The sequence below is a fragment of the Protopterus annectens genome, chromosome 2.part0, assembly GCF_019279795.1.
Source record: "Protopterus annectens isolate FY-2018-M chromosome 2.part0, PAN1.0, whole genome shotgun sequence".
Taxonomy (NCBI): domain Eukaryota; kingdom Metazoa; phylum Chordata; order Ceratodontiformes; family Protopteridae; genus Protopterus; species Protopterus annectens.
Window position 1 is genome coordinate 128151634 of NC_056728.1, and position 15991 is coordinate 128167624.

Consider the following 15991-nt stretch of genomic DNA (forward strand, 5'->3'; position numbering starts at 1 on the left):
AAATAATAAAAGAGCATGAAAATACTGAATATGTATTTACAGTAAGCCACAGAGTTCAAGTCACAGGGAAAAGTAAAGTGTTGTGCGGCCTGTCTACATTCATTTCGGTAGAGTTGGGATACACAGCAGCCAGAGTTTAAGTCTGAGGTACTTGGACTGTGTTTAAACAGTATTTGAGAGGAGATCTAGGAGGATTAGCAACTAGTGTAACTTTGTAACTATTTTTTTCACTTTAATATTGCACACTGCATTCTTCAATTTGTTTCTGGTATAAACTACCAGTGCTAGAAATAATGAAAACTCAGAACTGTACAGAAGATGTCTACATCTAGGACACTGGTACCAACAGTGAATTAAGAGGATACAGAAACTGTTACTTCCCGAGGTGAAGGACATTCAGAGGTTTCAACTTGGATGGGACACCCATCAGCTCGCTGCAGGAATTCAATAGCTTCTGCTGATGAGCAACCACATATTGAAAATTATCGGCTCTGTAAAACAATCTGAAAGGGAAACTTTGCAAAAGTTAAACTAGCAAGACATGTTCTTACAGGCAGAGAGATTGCAACAAAAATAATTGACAAAGCACAGCTGAATCCTACTACTCTTCAAAAGCTCTTCAGGGAAGTATGAATAACGAAGATAGCAAATCATCCAAACATAGTAAAACTCTTTGACGTAATTGAAACAGAGAAAATGCTGTACTTGGTAATGGATGGTGGTGAAGTGTTTGACCACTTGGTTGCTCATGGAAGAAGGAAGGAAAAGGAAGCCAGAGCTAAATTTCGCCAGATACTTTCTGTGGTGCAGTACTGCCATCAGAAACTAATTGTACATAGAGATCTTAAGGCTGAAAATGTGCTACTAGATGCTGATATGAACATTAAAATAGCATATTTTAGCTTCATTAATGGGTTTACAGTTGGCAGTAAACTGGATACATTCAGTGGGAGCCCACCATATGCTACACCTGAACTATTCCAAGGGAAGAAATATGATGGACCTGAAGTGGATGTGTGGAGTTTAGGTGTTATTCTGTATACTCTAGTTAGTGGATCCTTATCATTTGATGGACAAAAGTTGAATGAGCTAAGTGGAAGAGTATTAAGAGGGAAGTATAGGATCTCTTTATATATGTTTACAGACTGTAAAAACCTTCTCAAATGCTTCCTGGTGTTAAATCCTTCCAAAAGAGGCACTTTAGAACAAACTATGAAGGACAGCTGGATCAATGGGGGGGCATGAAGATGATGAGCTTAAGCCCTTTATAGAACCAAAGTTAGATATTTCTGACCAGAAGATAATAGACATTATAGTAGAATGGGATATTCCACCAAAGAAATTCATGAATCTCTTAGCAAAATGATGTATGATGAAATCACAGCTACTTACTTATTACTAGGAAGAAAATCAACAGAGTTTGATACAAGTGATTTCCAGCTCCAGCAGCAATCTTTCCTTAGCTAAAGTCAGGCCAAGCAGTGACCTCGATAACAGCACAGGACAATCATCGCACTACAAAGTACAAGGAAGTTTTTCTTCTGCCGAGAAGCAGAGGCGTTTCAGTGATCATGCCGGACCTTCCATCCCATCAGTAGTTGCTTACCCAAAGAGAAGCCAGACCAGTACTACGGACACAGACTTGAAGGAAGAAGGAATTCCATCTTGGAAATCCAGCACCATTGGTGCTGGGGTGCTGGAAGAAGAGTAGCAGCCCCACCCTGTCCCTTGACAGGAAGTGTTAACAGTCCAAACAAAGCAGGTATTCCTGATCGAAAATAGGGTTCAGCTGGTACACCTAATTCTCACAAGAATGGAATACAGCAAAGGTGGCAACAGTTTTTAAATCAGAATAATGCTGCAAGTAGTATAATGACATGACTAAATACCTTTGTGTGCAGTGAACGTACACCTATGAACCTATGAAATATTGAAAAAAAACATTGATGGACAGACTCAGACAAATAAAGAAAAAACAATATCTACACTAAGCTTCACTATATTTTCTTGACTGAATCTAGGAGAATTACTATTCCCTGCTTACTTAACAGAGGAACACAGATGATGTGGTGAATGGTCCTTCTTGTTGTCAAGCCCAAGACAGAATACTTAATACTGAGAGATTTCCCACTGTAATATTTAAAACATAATTTCCAAGATGGGTGGCAGAATTATCTCATCTGGTCACCTGACTCTTAGGTTCTCACAGTATCCCCTTTGAAGCTGAGACAGGTATTTAGCATAGACGGCTACAGTACACATTTAAATGTTTATGGCAGTGCCCTGGAGCCATGAAACAATTACAATACTTCCCCTCTTCTTTACAGAGGCTATTAAACAATGGCCTCTCCCAGACCTACTGACTCCATTTCGATTGAGCACAGTGGGGTGCTATGTTGATGGCTTAACAGCTAATTTAATTTCAAGGATTTTCCAAAACTAACTAGACTGATAACTGCTTATCTTCCAGTGTCCTTTGCTAACCTATATACCTACAGTCTCACATGTTTATTCCTTCTCTCTGCAGCAGGACCCAGTGTTGATACATTTTTTAATACGAGCAACTTTACAAACATTTTGATTTTCAAATGCCATACATTTCTAATACATTTGTGACATAAGCATCTGTACAAATCAGTTTGATATTCAAAGGACATATCATTCTTTACAGAATTCCAGCTGGCTATGCTGGCACTAGCCCATATCATCACAAACATGTTCTTTAAGTTTACAGGTGGACTTTCCCACATAAAACCTAGAGCAGTTTATACACATTGCTAAATAAATAATAGTAGCAGTATTGCATGTAGTGGGACACTTAAATATGAACTCTTTTGTTAGTTATTAGATGTATAAATCTATTTTCTTTGCAAATATATCTGCAACATGTACAATTATAGCAAGGGAAAGTGCCTTGCTTACTAGCTGATATACCATCCCTTTTATTCATTAAATGCATTTCTTTATAGCAAAGCTTTCTTTTTAGATTATAAGTTCTATAAGAAAAACTTTTTTTTTCACCAATAAATTGTTTTAATACACCAATTCTTTGAGATAACCTTTCTAACCCCATTCATTCTTCTGTTAAATGTAGCAACATATCTAAGGCAGGAATCTTTTTGGCTTTCACTGTATGGTCATGTAGGCATAACATTATTAAAATATGGCCTTGCTAAAGTATCTCTATTTGATATAACTTCAGTCATAATTGATTTTAACATTTGATCTTTGTACCCCCTCTCTTTAAACTCATCTAACATATTCATTTGTGCAGTACAACTGGACTCATTCGTATAATGTCTAGCTGCTTGTGTAAACTGACTTTTAACTATGCTCTTAAAAATATGGGGCATATGCGTACTCTGCCTATGGGTGGAGCTATTAGCTTGGACTTGCTTTTTTATGTATACATTTTTCAATACCTTGGGGTATATTCATTATTTTTACACCTAAGAAATTCACTTCTTTCTCTGAGCTACTAAGTTTAAAACTGAAAAAACTAGTCATATTCCCCAGATATTCTACAAATTGATTAAATTCTTGTTGATCTCTATGCCGAATCATAAATATGTCATCTACAAAATGCTTGAAAAAGAACACCTTATTTGTGAATACTGGTTGACCTTGAAAAACAAACTCATCCTCCCATTGACTAAGTACAATGTTAGCATAGTACCCATGGCTACACCACTGTGCTGTAAATATACTTGACTTTCCAAAATAAACACATTACTTGTAAGGACCAAATCTAATAACTGACATATACTATCTACGTCCTTAGGGTACAGATATGTTCTATTGTGTAAAAAGGTCCATAATGCATATAAACCATAATCGTTAGGAATTACAGGGAGCAAGGAATTAATATCCAATGTTACAAATAAAAATTCAGTGATACTAATAGATTGATTCCATACATATAATTTGTTCAGAAAATCTCGTGTGTCACAAATGTAACTTCTTATTTTACACAGATATTTACGTAGAACAGATTGTATATAATGAGATAGGTTCTGTGATCACCCCCCTTCCAGAGACAATAGGCTCCATGGGGGGGGGGAGGTTGAACCAAACTTTTTTGTACTTTTGGCAATCCATATAAAATTGTATCACAGGGAGGGAATGGAATAGTAAAATAATTAGAGAACTCAAAATATACATCATCATAGCTTGTTAACTTCTAGCATGTGTTAGAAAATGGGTTTTCATCAGATAAAAGCTCATTCATAGCCTCAACATAGCCCATTTTGTTCATTATTACAACTGCCCCAATCTTATTGGCTTGCTTTAACACAGTATCAGTATATTCTTGTAAGTTCTTAATTGCAACATGCTCTTCATATGTAAAATTGTAAAGTCTATCCTTTGTTTTGGTCTCATACAAGGAATGTAATTGTTGTTCAAAAACTTCCTAAAATGCTGAAACAACTGGAAAACTATTTGGAATAAATACAGAAAACTAACAGCAAAAAACAAACTGGGTAAAACGGCAACTGAATGGCTTAAAGTCCACTTAATCCACCACAACAGATTATATGATGAACCAAAACAAGATTTAATGTAAGCACTTTCGCTATGGAAAGGATCATCATGGACCTCATAAATAAAGATATTGGGGACCAGCAGACACTGGATCCTACCCAGTTCGGCTTTGTTAAGGTCAGATCCTGCCTCTTAAACCTGGTCAATTTCTTTGAAACAGTCACCAAGGCCATTGACGAGGGGAAGGTGGTCCACACAGCCTACCTGGACCTCACAAAAGCCTTCGATACAATACCCCACTTGGGCATTATAGATAAGCTCACCAGCTTAAATATAAACCCCTATGTCACTAGATGGGTTGCAAACTGGCTCAAGGACAGAACCCACATGGTTAGAATTGCTGGAGCCATGTCAGACTCCAAACCAGTTACAACTGGCATCCCACAAGGCTCAGTCCTGGGACCTCTCTTGTTCGGTATATATTTCTTGGAGGTACAGGCCAACATGGAAGGACTGTGGCTGACCAAGTTCGCAGATGACTGCAAACTGGGCACCATAATCGACTCTCCAGCTGACATAAGCATCCTACAAAAGGGCCTCATAGAAATAGACAACTGGTGCCAGAGCCATGGCCTCAAGCTAAATGCCAAAAAGTGTATAGTCATCCCCTTCGGCAAAAACAAAGTGCCCACAAATTACCACATAGATGGTAATCCATTAAGTACGGAAGAAGTAATTTGGGACCTGGGGACCCAAGTTGATAGCAATCTCTCATTCGACAACCACGTGGCCAAAGTGGTTAGAAAAACATTTTATATAGCCCACCTAATCATGAAGGGATTCACATCTAGACCAGGGGAGGTCATTGTGCCTCTTTACTCATCCCTCATCAGGCCCATAATTGAGTACAATGCCCCTTTTGGGATGTACCTTACCAGACACCTGCAGCAACTGGAAAGACCCCAAAAGTACCTCACCAAGAGGATCAAAGGGCTCAAACAGATGCCATATGCTGCCCGGTTAAAGAAACTCCAGCTCTACTCAGTGGCATACCGCCAGCTCAGAGGCAATCTGTGCCTGACGTATAAATCCATGTCCAACCCAGAATTAATGGGCATGCTGCACCTTGGAAAATCCAAATCCCATCGAGCTACGTGCTCGAGAGACTTGAAACTCAGCACTGAAATAAATAGGACATGCTGGAGGGACAGATTCATAACCCAGAGGCTCCCTTCACTCTAGAATAAAATCCCAGTCCAGGTTAGGCAGAGTCCCTCATTGACTCTCTTCAAGGGGAATCTTGATGAGTGGATGGGAGATCAAAGATTTACTCCGGGTATCACTTCTGTGTCACTGTTAGACTGAGGCACAGTATACTAACCTCGAAAAAAGGCATAGCAAAATTCATTTAAAATGGGTGGCGAAAGCCAAACACACTCTGGCTAAGCTTGTAAATGCCCTAGGGCAGATAGCCTAGTATGAACCTAAAAAAAACAGGAAAAAAACATTGAAACATTACTAAGCACGTGCCAAGCAATAACCTTTGTGCACGCAAAAATAAAAAAAATCATTTTTGCAGAGGAGCAAGCCCTCTAGACTCCCCATTTTGGGGGGGGTTGCACCACCTCCAATACCCACTGCTTATATACATAAACACCAGAATTGAACAATATTGGGGAAAGGGCATATTCCTCAAAACCCAGGGATTTTTGCAGTCTTGCATACCTCTCAAGCATCTTTTGTATCTCTCATAAAAAACAAATAAACAAAAGAGAATATATACACACATGCACACATATAGATTTTATACACATGCATACATATACATACAGTTTTATATAGAGATGGACGAGAATGCAAATGGTTAAACTGCAAAAAAAACTTGTAGATCCTATCGAAATTGAACTGATTGCATATTATTGTCATTTTTTTGCAAGATCATGGAACAGTAGGGATTGGAGAATTTGCCATTTTCCCACTGTAGTGTGATCTCTGAGTTGATATATATATATATATATATATATATATATATATATATATATATATATATATATATATATATATATATATAAAGCAGGGATGTAGGGGTACAGGGGCGCTTACCCTCTTGTAAAAATAGTATTTACTATGTTTTTCATTACTTTTTTAGATTATCTGAGTTTTGAGGAGCTTTACTGCAACTTTTAATGGTCAATATTTTGAGTATTAGACCTTGTGCCATATCGAACCGTACAATAAAAAGCAAACTTATTGAATACCCTTATGTCATTGTGACACCGCAGACTTCACTTCTACCAAAAACTTGGAAATGTACCCGAGACAAGCGATGTGTCACATGAATCAGCTATTATGTGTTTTTTTTTTACAATCGGACAAGACCTTGGGCATCTGTCATCTGAAGAATGGAGAAATGGATCTCTTGCACCCCAACAGCTCTACATATTATTACATGTTTGTTTGTATGTGTACTAACTCTGAGATCACACAACAGTTGGGAGAGCAGATATTTCCTACAACCTAGTAATATGCAATCTGACTTCAGTCAAATCATTATTTTCATTCATCCTGACATTTCCTAGTATTTGAACAAATAATCATGGTTAGCCAAATTCTTAAAAACCGTTTGTTAAAATATAATGTTGGGCAACCATACAAATATATAATACATCAATCATTATGAATGCATGAAAGAGAGAACATAAACGTATTGTACAGGAACCCACCAGTGACCTCCCCTTCAGGGAATACCACAATATTTTCACTTTAATTAAGATGTCTTATTTATATGCCTATAGTGGATGCTGTCCTTTTCTCCCTGCAGAACACTTTGGATTAGACAAATATTGAACATTTTGATAGCAGACGTTACTTATAATATGTACATCAGACCAATATGTTGCTTCACCTGAGAGGAACACCAAAGATCATATGTTGTCCAAGAACCTGAGGGGAGAGTAGTAAGCTTGTATTTGGCTTGGCAGTTGCCTTCCACCATTTCAACCCTTAAATTAAGGATGGAACCAGTGGAATGTAGATGTCCAAAGGGCCAGTGACATTGTCCTAACAATTTACCCAGCATGTTGATTTTTACCTATGCGTAAACTGGCATTTTGAACAACAATAATACTGGAGGCTTTGTAACTCAAAATACAGGGAAAATGAGTTTCATAGGTTCATAGATGTTTACTAGGCTAACGATCATAAGGGTCTTTTTATGCCTAGCCATGCATCCCAAATCTCTGCCAAGTTCTGGTACCTTGATAAGTGTAAACAGGGGCTTGGTAGATGAACCATTTACAAGCAGGAGCCTGGGAGATGAACCATTTACAGGTTGCCTGTGTCCATTAAAGACATAGGTGGAAAGCCAGGCATGAATTGCCTGTTCCCCATTCAATTGTCTAAGTTCTACTTGAATTGGGTTAGGGAGGATCTCTATTTCACATGGATGTGGAACCTGTTCCAGAAATGAGTTTCTGGGATACATACTTGTCTCTCCAACATGTCCTGTTTATATCACAGGCAAGGTTTAAGTCTTTAGAATGGGTAATTTCTGTTGCTGTTTGTTTGTTATGTGGATAAGCAGGCAGTCCGTCAGAGTGGGGTCTGAAAATGCCTTGCATGCCAGGCACAGATCTCCCTTAAACAGCCTTTAGGAGATAGAATACAGGGATAGGGTCTTGAAGCAGTCTGCACAGGACATTTTACTTACATCCTGTATTCTTTTAGTGAGCAACCTCAGTGGACATTTCATTTGTTGGATATGCCTGGTTAGGTACATACCAAAGTGGGCACTGTATTCAAGGATAGGTCTGATGAATGCCAAATACAGTGGAACAATGACTTACTTGGACATAGATGCCATACCTTTGTTTATAAGTTGCACAACATAGAATGATTTCCTTAATACTGTAGACACATGATGGTCAAAGACTAGATTACTGTCTCTGTGTCGCTAAGTCCCTGACTACTAGGTCAACTGTAAGGGGTGTGTTGTCAATATTTTAGTTATTAGGGGTCAATGACTTCCAAAAGGATACTATTATGCATTTCTTGGCATTTACTTTTAGTCCATGGCTCTGACACCAGTTGTTTGTCTGTTTCAGCCCTTCCTGGAGAACATTTGTGTCAGTGTGGGATTCAATGACAGCCCCTAATTTGCAATCATCTGCAAATTTAGTCAGCCAGAAACCACTGACATTGGCCTTGCCGTCAGAGAAGTAAATGCCAAAAAGGAGCAGTCTAAGGACTGATTCCTGAGGAACTCCAATTGTTGCTGACTTCTTTGTAGAGCTGACCTCCCCAATTCCAACTTCGTGGGTCCTGTCTGTGAGCCATTTGACTATCAACCGGGTGACATACGGGTTTTTACCTAACCTCCTGAGTTTAAAGAACAACTAAATGGAGGTATCTAGCCACAGGAGTGGTCTTGGCCAAGTGGGTATTGTGTCAGATGCCTTGGCCAGGTCAAGGTAGGCAGTGTGAACCATTTTTCCCTCTTCTATTGCTTTAGTGACCTTCTCAAAAAAGTCCACCAGGTTGAGTAGGCATGACCTGCTCTTTATGAAACCAAGCCAGACCAGTGTCTGGAGGTTTACTATATCATTATCGATCATTTCCATGATAATTCTTTCCATAGCTTTGCATATAAGAATAGTGGGACTTATGAGTTTGTAGTTTCCAGGGTCTGTAGATGGCCCACCTTTGTGCAGAGGGATGACTGTTGCTGTTCTCCATTCATGAGGCACAAAGCCTGTTTGGAGGCTATAGTTAAATAGTAATTCCAGAGGGCCTGATAGGTGATGTTTCATGCTATTTAGAAAGCATCCTAGGATATTATCTGGGCCCATTAATGCAGTATTCTTGGCCTTAGAGAGAGCGTTAAGGACCTGTTCCCTAGTAATAACAGAGGGAGTTATATTTGATGATATTTCTTGAGCGAAGGTTGAGAGGGAGAGAGAGGTAAAGTTGGAGATGAATTTGTTGGTTGGTAGATTTGCTATTTCTTCTGTTTCAGTATAGGTGACTCCATTTACAATGAGCTCTGTACACAATAGTGTATTGCCTTTGAGGTTGCAGACATAGCTAAAGAATGCCTTGTGGATGTCCTTGGACTGGGAGGCCAAATTTACCTCAAATTTAGATTTGGTAGACTTTATTTGTCCTCTGAGTTGTTTGTTTAGATTGATGAGCGTGCTTTTATAATGGTTGGTGCTGCACCTTCTAATTTTTGCCATGATTTTCTTGCTTCTGTTACACAGCCTATTGATTTTGTGATTCCACTAGGGTGGCTTGTTTTTTTGAGTTAGTTATGTACTTCCTGGTGAGTACTATGCGGCTATTAACATGCTTGTAAAGGGGTTCTGCAGAGGCAACAGTGTTCTCAGGGTTTATGGGGGGCTTGAAATTTTAACAGGTTATGACTTAATGGCAGGAAGTTAGCCTTAGAGTACTTCCTGAATATTCCAGGGTTAGCTGGGGGTCACAATTTTATTTTTACTTCAAAGGAGACCATTTTATGGTCTAACCTTACCAAGGAAGTCATTATAGTAGGGAGTGTGCAGCACTCTTTCATATTAGTGAGGACCAGATCTAGTATGATTGAAGGAAAGTTCTAACTGCCCCCTCTCCTTTATATATCCCAACTATAAATCTTTTAAATACTTTTCCAGGTGCCCAGAAGTTTTATAAACAGTATGTTGAAAGAGGGAGAATGATGACGCTTTCTGTTCTAGAGAAACAGTGCACTTAAGCAGTCTTTTATTTGGAAATGTATTTCATTGGTTCAGATGGCATGACTTGTACAATGTTATATTTCTAGGACCTCCCTCATTAACTAAGGAGTGTCTCTCTCCTTTAAGGTGTCACTGTAAAAGACATTCCTCTGAAATAAGACTGTTGATTAAAGGGATCTATGTTACTTTTGGATGATAATGTGCAGTATCCAAAAAAGATAGAGAAGACTCTTGTCACTTGAAATAAACTAGATAACATTTACCTAGATTTACGTGTTTGGAGTTTTGGGTAACAGAAATAGTGCCACTTCAAAAAGGAAGCTTTGCAAAAATTGGGAGGATTCTAATCCTATTTCAGACAGGGTAAAGCTGAACTTTTATCATTGTTGTTGTGTAACCATGACAGCATAAAGTCCCAGATTATAACCTGAGAATAGCTGCTTTATATGTGTTTTTGTAAATACTGTAAGATGTCTTAGATTAGATCGGCAGCATAGCAATAATTTTCTATTTGTAACATTTCAAGGCACACTATTAATCATAGAACGTTCTTAATCAGCAATATAATTCTGATATGTCACCTGAAGTATCAATAGATTCAATACTCAGCAGAAAAAATAAACAATTCATTCTGTAGTCAGATATAGAAAACTTTAGCAATTTCACCACGAGGAACAGTAACATTAAATGGAACTTTTTACTTGGTTTGCAGACGCCAAATTAGCTCAGACTAAGTTATTTGAAACTTCTTGAACTAGTGGTTGAAATGTTCTGAGACTCGAAATAATGTCAGATTTCTGAAAAAAATGTTTGTCCATGCATCAAAAATTTTTTGCCTAAAATGGAGGCATCTAGGATTCACATAATTTGAAATAATTTTGTTTTAAGATGGCTGCTTGTTGCTTGTTTGCAGCTGACACTGCTGAGCACCATAGCTCTGATTCTGTATTTATGAATCTCATAATATCAGAGTTTGTAACCACTGAGAACTGAAATACGAACAAGTAATGCAGTAAGGACATACAGTTTAGCTATGGAAAATTGTTACTGATGTCTTCAGTTCTGATGCAAGTAGCATCCATTAAATTGTGATACACCCCTCTTCACCATACATCCACACTTCTGCTACCTTAATATTTCTATTCTAAGGCCACATGACTGGGAGATGAGTAGTGTTCTCAACTTCTTGATTTCTTGTACTACATTTTAATACAACATCATGTAACTTTCAAGCCATAACATTTAAGAATGGGATATTATGGGCACAGTTCCACTATTCAGAGTGCATGGAAGCTTACCCCTACAAACACTTGTCATTTACTGTGCTCTCATTACTCAGTTGATCATAAAACTGCATTTAACATATTGTTGACATTTGTTCTTTATTTTTGATAACTTTCTGACCTACCTATAAATTCACTTGTGGCTTTCAGCAGTGTTCGCTGTGATTAAGCTGCACACTCCATCTTCAGACTTTTATTCAGTGCTCCATTTGCATGTTTATTTATTTAATCTTAAATTAATAATAAAATGAACACGGTCAACTTCCTATTTAATTCCTTGCAAAACGGATTACCACTGTGTTTTACTCCCTGTTCTAAGTCAGGATTGTGTGGTTGTGTGTATGCATGTGAGAAAGAGATTATAAAATGATACCACTTTCATTTTATCAGGCAGTATTACTCTAAAGCTGCTTTGTTTACAGAACCTACAATTTCTTTTTAGAAAATAAAATTGACTTGTTCAGCCAGTGTCTTTGCTTTCCTCCCTAGTTCAATACAAATGCAATAGCAGGTCTGCTTTCACAAAAAACGGAAGCGGATCATACATTGATTTATGAGCTGAGCTGGCTAAATTACAGATGATCAGATGTAAATTCTAAGATGCTCATTTTCAGATATTATTTGTTACAAAACATTTAACCAAACAATGTTAGCTATTTAAAAGAAAAAAAATCTTACATAGGGTTGCAGAGACTGTATATCATTTACTATATATAAAAATTATTTGGTTGATATATTTTAGAAATGGGGATTCCAAGCGAAATTACTGTGGAATTAGTATTTGATTTCTGGTAATGTATGATGAGATGTAATTAAACTTATGAATCTGAACTCCTTTATATAAGCAAAATAATTATTCTTCTGTAAAATGGCAGTGATATTCAGGAACAATCTAAACATTCACGAAGATAATGGGGAAATGTGGAAGAAAGATACCCAGATATTTCCAATAGTAGTAGGAGCAATGGGTCTTATAAAAAAGAGTCAACAATCATATTTAAATATGCTACCAATACATGTAACTCTGTACAAACTGCAGGAGTCGCCATTACTGGGCACATTGCAGGTGCTGAGAAGAGCACTTTTGGCTGACATCAATGAATGAAACAATACTAATTTCATGAACTTTAATGAGGAATGGAGTCCGTTCCCATCATGGTATTAGAAACCCAAAAGATTTGGAGAAATTAAAAAAGGTAACGGGCTTAATTCCAAAACACTTGCTGAGACCAAGTCATTTGGAATCTGGTCCATGTAACAAGCCTGTTTATAGATGGACCTTACACTGAAGTAAGCCAGTTATACTGGGAGCAGGTATTTTCGAATCAGGGCAGACTTATACTGAGAGCAACTCTTTTGGAATCTGGCCCAATATTTTCAGTTTTGAACAATTAAGTGGACAACTGCCTTTCAGAAAAGTGGTATATATACCTTGCCATAGTTCTCAATCATAGCCCAAGCTGTGAATCAAATTGGCAAATTATTATTATTAACTGCAAAAGTAACTGGCAATTTATCTACCTCAAATCTAACAGACACAGAGAAAACTGTATGAAAAAAAGTATAGTACCAAAGCACATATGAAACATCCAATATATACGAAAGGCTGCTGTAACAGGAACAAAGTCCACAAACAATCCTTAAGATGAAACAAACGATTTATTGGAAGTAAAAATAATGAGCGCTTTCGCATGGTGCCATCCACGCTTCTTCAGATAAATCATTTAGGCTTGTGTAAGGGTTATATACAACCGCTCAAGGCGGGAAAGTCTGCTCATTAATCAATTAATTAACATTTAATTACACTAAAAAACGTTAGGAAATTTAAAAACAGTAAAAATTTTAACCATTGAAGTGCACTTGCTGGCTCAAAACTCACACAGAGAAAACAGAAAATCTTTTGTAGTGAAGAAAGAATAACAGTAATAAGAGAAACCTTTAGAAAACTCTGGCTGCTAACTTTATAGACCTCTACAGGCAGTTGTTAATGGCACATTCTGAAATTAGCAAGACAGATACTCTAACAATTAGAAATTTTAGAAAAAGCCTGAACTTTTACTTGACCCTTCATGGTTATGCCAAGGGGGTGAAAGAGAGGTTTTATCTATATATTTTTTCATTTTCTAAACTTTTTTTAAATTATTGCCGCTTCAGTAATAATTTGATAACTTGGATACCCTCAAGTAAAGTCTCTACTAGATGGTTTGTGTTCTTTGCTTAACATCTAATCAGACGTTTCTCGAAGCAAAGGTTAGATTTAGCTTCCTCATATCTATATTTACATCTATATCTATATACCTTATCTATATAATATTTTATTTTTTTATATTGCATTTATTTACTGGGTTTAGTAAAAAACATTTCAGTGTAGGACTAGGGAGAAAAGCTCCAACATACTGCAAACATTTTTAAACAGACATTCAGTAATATACATGAGCAGACATTAAATAATACACACTAATGATTACTCGTACATTTGCTGATTAGATTAAATTCATTTGAAAGTAGATGCAGGTATTACAGGATAAAAATTACTTGTTGCATTCATAGATGTTGAACATTGAACATTTGAAGGGTGTATTAGTGGGTTTGTCAGACAGATAACAGATTGTGAGATTACTGCTTAGAAAGTCAAAGAAATGGAGATAAGGAAAGGAACTAGGTATGGCAGAAAAAATAAATATTGTATTTCAGAGGTGGGGTGTAAATCAGGTTTAGAGGCAATTATATATAAAGCTATCATAAGGTTTATATTAGGAGTAAAGAGGTGGCATGAGCAGGGTCACTAAATAAAGTATATTGCAGGGAGATGCTGGAAAAATAATTCAGGTATTGGTGAAGACTAGTTGAGGGGTATAGAATTTTGAATGAAGGGAAATGGCTTGATGATAGGGCAAGCTGAAGATTACTGACATTTAACCAGGAGATATATAGGAGCAGATCCACTGATCTGATAGGTGAAGACTTATTGGTGTGTTAAATAATTTTACATTCGGAATGGATTTCAGTAGTAGTGGAATATAGTTCCATATTTTAGCTACACTATTTGAATATAGAAAGTCACCTGCAGTATTAGATGGTTTGATTATAGTTAGAGATTTTTCTCTAGAACATAAAATTCTGTTGGGAGGAGTAGTGTTGTATAAAGTTGTTAAGGGCTGGGCAAATGTCTGGTTTATAGAGAAGTCTGTATTGCGTCTAACCAGGATGGAGCTAAGTGATATGGCAGTTCTAACCAGTTTACTCTCTGAAGGCTAGGCAGTGGTGTGTTCTATTGAGACTCGCCATTTAGTGAAGATTGGGGCAGCAGACAGGAGAGATGGCAGTAAGAAAGTAGAAGCTATGTGTCCTCTCGCTATGTCAATGAGGTAGGTTTAATTTCTCCAAGTCTTTTGGGTTTCTAGTATCATGATGGGAATGGACCCCATTCCTAAGTCAAAGTGTGATTAAAGTTTGTGAAATTTATATTGTTTTAGTGTTTGATGTTAGCCAATAATGCTCTGACGACCCCTGCAATTCATACGGAGTTGCATGTATCAGTAGCATATCTAAATATGACTGTAAATTCTGTTTATGAGACCCCTTGCTTCTCCGGTTTGATCCTTGGCTGGGGTGCCTTCTGTGCGGAGTTTGCATGTCCTCCCTGTGGTTGTGTGGGTTTCCTCTGGGTGCTCCGGTTTCCTCCCACATCCCAAAGACATGCTGTAGGTGGATTGGACACCCTAAACTGGCCCTAGGCATGAGTGCGTGCATGTGTGTGCCTTCTGTGGAAGGTTGGGCGCCGGCTGGCAACTCGACACTGTAAAACTCCACTGCCAATCATGAGCGGACAGGTGATCCTCTGTGGCGACCCCTAACCAGGAAAAAGCCAAAAGAAGAAGAAGAATTGCTTCTGTTACTATTAGAACTGTTTGGGTGTCCTTCTTATGACTTTGTTTTCTCTGTACTTAAGACACTGTAATTACTGGGTATAGCATTTTCAATCATCAATCCTGTTTTTGTCCTTTTTTCATAGACTACTATATCTGTTTTCTTTTTTTTTTTTTTTTTTTGATATAGAAAATTCCATGTAATATAAACTTCATCATTCTCCGTAATGTGTTTTGCCTCATGTTTCCAACGCATTTCGCGTTTATATTACGCTGTTGAAAACTCAAACTGTCAACAGCATAATAATCGACACGAAAATGTCGAACCCCCCACGCATGGAACACACACAAAAAAAAACCCCCAAACACAACACAAATTGCTCTACGCAGGAGGGGCTGTGCCCCCCTGCACCCCCCACACCCCCTGCTACTTAAATATACAAACTCCGAGATCGCACTAGATTGCAGTAAATGGAAATCTCCCCTTACGGAGATTTCCATTTACACGCGCAATGACTTTCGCTTTCGACATTTTGGTGCCGACAATATCAGCTTCGATATTGTCGGCCTTCGACAGTGTGAAGTAGACCCCGCATTTCATCTACTTCAATATTGTATTGCTATC

General features: G+C 37.7%; 1 pseudogene; it reads left to right on the plus strand.

The window, feature by feature from the left end:
• Window positions 1-318: 318 nt before the first annotated feature.
• LOC122793705 lies at window positions 319-1782 on the plus strand (annotated as a pseudogene).
• Window positions 1783-15991: the final 14209 nt, after the last annotated feature.